Genomic DNA, 8708 nt, shown 5'->3' on the forward strand with positions numbered 1-8708 from the left:
ACAGGTTTGAGACCAGCCTGGCCAATGTGGCAAAACCCTGTCTCTACTAAAAATACAAAATTTAGCCGGTGCAGTAGATCACGCCTGTAATCCTAGCACTTTTGGAGGCTGAGACAGGTAGATTACGAGGTCAGGAGTTCAAGACCAGACTGGCCAAGATGCTGAAACCCCGTCTTTACTAAAAATACAAAAATTAGCCGGACGTGGTGGCATGCACTTGTAATCCTAGCTACTCGGGAGGCTGAGGCACAAGAATCATTTGAACCTGGGCAGTGGAAGTTGCACTGAGCCAAGATCACACCACTACACTCCAGCCTGGGTGACAGAGCAAGGCTCCATCTCAAAAAAAAAAAAAAAAAAATTAGCCAGGCATGGTGGTGGGCACCTGTAATCCCAGCTACTCAGGAGGCTGAGGCAGGAGAAGCACTTGAATCCAGGAGGTGGAGGTTGCAGTGAGCCAAGATTATACCACTGTACTCCAGCTTAGGTGACAGAGCGAGACTCTGTCTCAAAAAATAAATAATAAAATAAAATTAAATTAAGACCCTGTCTTTAAAAACTAAATAAAATTTATAAAAAGTAAAAACTCTCGGCCAGGCATGGTGGTTCATGTCTGTAATCCCAGCACTTTGGAAGGCCAAGGTAGGCAGATCACTTGAGGTCAGGCACTCAAGACCAGCCTGGCCAACATGGTAAACCCCGTCTCCACTAAAAATACAAAAATTAGCTGGGTGTAGTGGCACATGCCTATAGTACCAGCTACTTGGGAGACTGAGGCATGAGAATCCCTTGAACCCAGGAGGCGGAAGTTGCAGTGTACTGAGATGACGCTGTTGCACTCCAGCTTGGCTGATAGAGCGAAACTCTGTCTCAAAAAAAATAAAGATAAAAATAAAAAGTAATACCTCTCAACAAACTAGAAACACAGCAGAACTTCCTCAACTGACAAAGAACATCTACAAAAAACCTACAACAAACATCCTGCTTTATAGTGAGAGACTAGATGTTTTTCCTGGATAACTGAAAACAAGGCAAGGATGTCTTCTCTCACCAGTCCTGTTCAACATTGCACTGAAAGTCCTAGCTATTGCAATGAGACAAGAAAAAGAAAATGTACACATATTTGAAGAGGTAAAACTGTCTTTGTTCACAGATGACATGACTGTCTACATAGGAAATCCCAAAGAATCTACAAAAAGAAATTTTTTTTAATTCCTGGAACTAATAAGCAAATATAGCAAGGTTGCAGGATATAAGATCATCTGCTTTTCTATATGGCAACTGCTTTCCTATATACCAGCAATAAACAATTTGAATTTTAAATTTTATACACACACATACACACAGACCACCAAAAAAATTAAATACTTAGGTTCAACTCTAATAAAACATGTATATAATCTATACATGAAAAACTACAAACACTGATGAAAGAAATCAAAGATGATGTAAACAAATGGTGAAATATTCTATGTTCATGGATAGGAAGACTCAATATTATGATATCAGCTCTTTCCATCTCAATGTATAGATTCAAAGTAAACCCAGTCAAAAACTCAGCAAGCTATTTTGTATCTATTGAGAAACTGATTGTAGAGTTTACATGGAAAGACAAAAGACCTAGAATAGCTAACATAATACTGAAGAATAAGGTTGGAGGATTCATATTACCCAATTCCAGGACTTATTATAAGGCTGCATTAATCAAGACAGTGTGGTATTAGCAAAAACACAGGCAAGTAGATCGGTGGAACAGAATAGAGTCCAGAAATGACTGACACAAACATAGTCAACTGATTTTTTGTTTTGTTTGTTTTTTAAGAGACAAGGTCTTGCTCTGTTGCCCAGGCTGAAGTATAGTGGCAAAATCATAGCTCACTGCAGCTTTAAACTCCTGCACTCAAGTGATCCTCCCGTGGCAGCCTCTCAAGTAGCTACAACTACAGGTATATGCCACCAATCCCGGCAATTTTCTTTTTTAATTTTTTGTAGAGATGGGTTCTTGTTGTGTTGCCTAGGCTAGAAGAGATCTTTTTGAATGTTCTCATCACAAAGAAATGATAAATGTTTAAGGTGATGGATATGCTTGCTAATCACCCTGATTTGATCAGCATACAATGTATACAGGTGTGAAAGCATCACATTGCGCCCCATAAAAAGGTACAATCATTATATGTCAATCATAAATTGTTTTAAATGTGTCAAAACTTTCAACAGACACATTAAAAAGGAAGCTCTGTGAATGGCTAACGAATAGCTGTTGAAGTGCTGAACTAAACAAATGGTAAACTAAAAATTTGTACATTTGACTATATGTAAATTTTACCTCAGAAAAAAACAGAAACAATACTGAATTCTACTTAATGATATACATGCTTAAGTATTTAGAGGTGAAATGTATTAATATCTGCAACTTACTCTGAAGTGCCTGAAAACATAAGACAGATTAACAGATGGATAGAGGGATAAATAAATGGATATGCCATTTTATTTATTTATTTATTTATTTATTAGACAGAGTCTCACTCTGTCACCCAGGCTGGAATGCAGTGGCACAATCTTGGCCCTCTGCAACTTCCGCCTCCTGGGTTTAACCAATTCTCCTGCCTCAGCCTCCTGAGTAGCTGGGATTACAGGCACCTGCCACTATACTGGCTAATTTTTTTTTTTTTTGAGACAGAGTCTCACTCTGTTGCCAGACACTAGACACCAGTCTGGAATGCAGTGGCACAATCTTGGCTCACTGCAACCTCTGCCTCCCTGTTTCAAGCAATTCTCCTGCCTCAGCCTCCCGAGTAGCTGGGACTATAGGTGCGTGCCACCACGACCAGCTAATTTTTGTATTTTAGTAGAGACAGGGTTTCACCATCTTGGCCAGGATGGTGTCGATCTCTTGACCTCGTGATCCACCTGCCTCGGCCTCCCAAAGTGCTAGGATTACAGATGTGAGCATTTTAAAAGACAATAGCCTGGGCCTTGTGGCTCACGACTATAATCCCAGCATTTTGGGGGGCCAAGGCGGGCAGATCACAAGGTCAAGGGATCGAGACTAGTCAGGCCAATATGGTGAAACCCCATCTCTACTAAAAATACAAAAATTAGCTGGGCATGCTGGCGCGTGCCTGTAGTCCTAGCTACTCGGGAGGCTGAGGCAAGAGAATCACTTGAATCCGGGAGGTGGAGGTTGCAGTGAGTAGAGATTGTGCCACTGCACTCCAGCCTGGGCGAAGAGTGAAACTCCATCTCAAAAAAAAAAAAAAAAAATAGTTTGGGGAAAGAGGAGGGAATACAGGAAAATAAAGGCACTTGCTTCCCTGATAATGAAGTGATTTTCTTCCAAGTCACCCTCATCTCTATCAAACAAGCTTGGCCCCTATGCCCTGGAAGCTGCCCCAGACACTGGTACAAAACCTCCTGAGAATAATGGTGTGGCTGCTATGTCTCCTATACTCTATCCTTTCATGAAGCTAAGTGAATTTAATGCAGGGTTCAAGTACGTTATGTACCATTAATTTGATTATCAATCCAAACCTAAGACCATTCTTCGTGGCTGTGTATTGTTTTAACAGCTACAGGCTAACACTTAGTCTTTCCTTGTACTATTTTACAGTTTTAGCTGTTTTCATCATAATTATTACCAGCGTCATTATTTCCTGCCTCTATGCATCATTTCCCAAAGAATCTTGGCTCTTTGAGAATAAGGACAGTGAATTTAACAACTCTACTTGGCTAGGTCCCAGAATCTCACATAGTCCTGTGCCCAGAAACCAATAAATTAAATTTCTGGTATAGAAAAGATCATCCAATTTCCTACAGCTGTTAATGATATAACACAGGACTGAAATACTTATGGATTAAATGGTATGATGGCTTGGATTTTTTTAAACATAATCCAGTGGGAATGGAGATGAAATAATTGCCGAAGTAGGATGCTAGGTACACAAGAGTTCATTAACTCTTTTTCCACTTTTGCATATCTTTGAAATTTTCTTTTCTTTCTTTTCTTTTTTTTTTTTTTTTTTGAGATGGATTCTCACTCTGTAGCCCAGGCTGGAGTCCAGTGGCGTGATCTCAGCTCACTACAACCTCCGCCTCCCAGGTTCAAGCAATTCCCTACCTCAGCCTCCCAAGTAGCTAAGATTACAGGCACCTGCCACCACGACTGACTAATTTTTGTTTGTTTTTGTTTTTTTTTTTAGTTGGAGTCTTACTCTATTGCCCAGCCTGGAGTGCAGTGGCGCGATCTTGGCTCACTACAACTTCTGCTCCCCAGGTTCAAGCTATTCTCCTGCCTCAGCCTCCTGAGTAGCTGGGATTACAGGTGTGCACCACCATGCCCAGCTAATTTTTGTATTTTTAGTAGAGACGGGGTTTTACCATGTTGGTCAGGTTGGTCTCTAACTCCTGACCTCATGATCTGCCCGCCTCAGCCTCCCAAAGTGCTAGGATTACAGGCGTGAGCCACCGCGCCCAGCCTCATATCTTTAAAATTATCTATAATAAAATGTAAAAAAGAAGTCCAAGTACAAGATCAGACTATTAGATACTATTAAAGTGTTAAAATTATTTGTGCAAATCTTGATGTAGGGAATTTTAATAGTACATTTTAGGATCTTAATAACCCCAGGTTTTTATAAAAAGTTACCATTACATTTGGATTAATATTAAACTTGGTCATGTTTTTGTATAAGCTCAAATAACAGAAAGACTAAATGCAAAAAAAAATTATAATATGCCTATAAAAATGGCTAACACAAGGCATAAACTGCTTAAATGTTAATCACTTCCTCCCTTCCCAAGAAAGAGAGATGAGCCCATTCTCTGAGACATGAGCCAGCATTTCAGAAAAGAGAAAGGTGGGCCCAACTCACCAGGTATTTGGGCTTCTCCTCCCAGGGCCAGGCAGAAACCTTGGAAGGCAGAGCTGGGGAAAGAAAGAAGCAGCCTTGAGAAGCCAGGCCTACCAGGCCCATCATGAGGATCCCCAAGAGCCCTTCAGAGCCTTGGCTGTGACCACCTCAGCCTTCTCAGCCAACCCAGGCCCCAAGCTCCTCTAATCTTCCTTATGCTTGAGTCAACTTCTCCTGCTCTGCACCTCTTCCCTATTATGCTTTTACAGAAACACTGATCTTAATCAAATGTAAACTCTAAACACTCATCTTTCTACCCTAAAAATTAGCAAGACTGTTGAGACAAGGCATCATTTCCCCTACATGTGTTATGTGACTCCAACTACACTTTTTTTTTTTTTTTTTTTTGAGATGGAGTTTCACTTTTGTTGCCCAGGCTAGAGTGCAACAGCACGATCTTGGCTCACTAGAACCTCCGCCTCCTGGGTTCAAGCAATTCTCCTGCCTCAGCCTCCTGAGTAGCTGGGATTATAGGCATGTGCCACCACACTGGGCTAATTTTTGTATATTTAGTAGAGATGGGGTTTCTCCGTATTGGTCAGGTTGGTCTCAAACTCCGGACCTCAGGTGATCTGCCCACCTTGGCCTCCCAAAGTGCTGGGATTAGAGGCATGAGCTACCAAGCCCACCACTTTTTTTTTCTTAATTTATGAAAACGGGCGGAGTGCAGTGGCCCATGCCTCTAATCCCAAACTTTGGGAGGCCGAGGTGGACAGGTCACTTGAGGTCAGGAGTTTGAGACCAGCCTGACCAACATGGCGAAGAAACCCCGTCTCCACTAAAAATACAAAAATTAACTGGGGTCATGGTAGTACACACCTGTAATCACAGCTACTCAGGAGGCTTGTACTGGGATTACAGGTGTGAGCCCTGCGCCCAGCAGACCTCAGTCTTTAGGACTTAATCATCAACTTGTCCCACTGCCAGGCACCAGACCACATTGCCAGTCCACTGGCTACTGCCCACAAGTCAGTGAAAATGTTAACAAGATGAATTTTAGGAGATATTTTCCAGAGCAAACACCATAGCCCATAACTCTGCTCTCTCTCTTACTCTCTCTCTCTCCTTTTCCATTGCAGTTTAAAACAGATTTCCTTGAGGCTAAACAGCTGCAGTGGCCCAGTGCACCCCCTCAGCCTTTAACAGAGCTGATGTGTCCATGAATCAGGCCCAGGCATTTTCAGAAACAATTGTGTACCAAAGCCCCCAGGAGGCTCTGGCACAGACCCCACATCTGAGACAGCCATATCTAGAAGGTGACTACCACTTTTTCCTGTACATGTTAAACTTTATTTCTTTTCTGGGAAAAATCCATTTTGTCGGTGTTTTCATTTATTACCCTCTCAGGGATGTCAGGGCATAATAACACCTGCTGTTGCTTTGTTAGTCTCTCAATGTCCATAAACAGCCAATAACAAGCGAATAATTTCCTCTCAAAAAGGATATACCTAATAGTGGCATCAGGCAAATGTTTCATCCATGTCCACAGGGGGACCATTGCTTAGCGGCTACATCTTTTTACCACAGGCTCCAGTCTGCACAATTATAAGTCACCCACACTCCGAATGTTAAAGCTTTTTGGTACTAATTAGCCGAGTGGAAGGACAGTCCGCACCAGGTGTCGGGTTTCCTTAAGCACTTCCGCCTCTTCCAGCTCTTTTGTGGATAGAGTACTTCCCCCCCACCCCTGCCCCGCCCTACCAGCCTTGTATTCTATGCTGCTTTACTGCCACCATGTGGTCTGGTGGGCTCCCAGTTGTGCACTGGTCCCGCTGCCACTGTCCTAACCGTGGCCTTTCCCCATTGGGGGCATCCCTTAAGGTCAGGACAAATATTGCTCATACTAAAAGCATCTATTTCCACAACGCATTCGGCAGGATCAGCTACTTGGGTCTGTGAAATGTCCATCAAGTAAAACATAACAGAGTAGCCGGCCACGGTGGCTCACGCCTGTAATCCCAGCACTTTGGGAGGCCGAGGCGAGTGGATCATGAGGTCAAGAGTTTGAGACCAACGTGACCAACATGGTAAAACCCCGTGTTTACTAAAAATACAGAAATTAGCGGGGCGTGGTGGCCTGCGCCTGTAAATCCCAGCTACTCAGGAGGCTGAGGCAGGAGAATTGCTTGAACCCAGGAGGCAGAGGTTGCAGTGAGCCGAGATCACACCACTGCACTCCAGCCTGGGCGACAGAATGAGGCTCCGTTTCAAAAAAAAAAAAAACCAGATTAGTTTCAAGGGCCACTCAGCTGAATGGACTGAAACAACACTTTAAAACCTAAAGAAAGGAAAAACCGGCCGGGCGCGGTGTCTCAAGCCTGTAATCCCAGCACTTTGGGAGGCCGAGGCGGGTGGATCACGAGGTCAAGAGATCGAGACCATCCTGGTCAACATGGTGAAACCCCGTCTCTACTAAAAATACAAAAAATTAGCTGGGCATGGTGGTGCGTGCCTGTAATCCCAGCTACTCAGGAGGCTGAGGCAGGAGAATTGCCTGAACCCAGGAGGCGGAGGTTGCGGTGAGCTGAGATCGCGCCATTGCACTCCAGCCTGGGTAACAAGAGCGAAACTCCGTCTCAAAAAAAAAAAAAAAAAAAAAAAGAAAGGAAAAACCTGGGAAGAAAAGTACAGCCATTAACCTGGAGTGGGTGGGAGTCAAAGATCGCTGCAAATAGAAGTGGCGCCAGAATCCCATTTAGTGTGGCCTGTTTTTACTAGAAGATAAATGAGCCCGCTTTTGACAAGAATTACAAGTTTGGCATGCAGCGGTAGTGTTAGTACTGGGAACATAGAGTTCTTATTTTGTAAGAGGCAACAATTCTTTGACTGCCGGAGAGGTTCAGCTTTGTGAATCCACCCACATGGCTTCAAGAAATTTTAATTGGCAAGCAGGCCTCTGAGTTTTGTTGGGGTTTACCAGTCACCCATGCTGACTGCTGTTAACACAGAAAATAGACATTTCTGGCTTGCCAATCAACAGAACATCATTTATACAGTGAAAACATTGGACATCAAAGCAATTTTCTCTAACATTTTATGAGCATTTAAGGTTCAAAGATGTAATACACTGTTAATACCAATTATACATTTTTACACACAGTGAATCCACTCAAACCACGTAGTTACTTTGACTTTTTTCTCTGGACTGCAAGTTTTGCCCAAACTCTTTTAAGTGCTTTTTTTTTGCAAAAACAAACAGTTTACATAGGCACTCCAGCTACCAAGAGATCACCTCATCTCCTCAGCTGGGAGTTCAGGGAATGCAGACCAATATCGAGAAGGCTGGCCTCCAGGGAGGTTTTTCTTACTTAACTCAGCTAATTACTTTAGCTGAGTTCTGTAGTGAAAACAATAGAGAGATCATATACATTTGCATGCACCGGTAGGCAGAGCTTTGCACTTACTGTTGGTTTTAAGTGTCTTTGATGGTAAGTGATTACATATTTTTTTAATTAATTAATTTTGGGTTTGTTTTTTTTTTTTGAGACAGAGTGTTGCTCTGTCTCCCAGGCTGGAGTGCAATGGCAGGATCTCAGCTCACTGCAACCTCCGCCTCCCAGGTTCAAGCGATTCTCCTGCCTCAGCCTCCCAAATAGCTTGGATTACAGGCACGTGCCACCACACCCAGATGATTTTTATATTTTTAGTAGCGATGGGGTTTCACCCTCTTGGCCAGGCTGGTCTTGAACTCCTGACCTCAGGTGATCCGCCTGCTTCAGCCTCCCAAAGTGCTGGGATTATAGGTGTGAGCCACCAAACTTTTCAATGTGTCTTAATTTTTTATTTTTTTAGATATGG

This window comes from Sapajus apella, unplaced genomic scaffold (genome assembly GCF_009761245.1).
Source record: "Sapajus apella isolate SASKATOON/1434 unplaced genomic scaffold, GSC_monkey_1.0 scaffold38, whole genome shotgun sequence".
Classification (NCBI taxonomy): domain Eukaryota; kingdom Metazoa; phylum Chordata; class Mammalia; order Primates; family Cebidae; genus Sapajus; species Sapajus apella.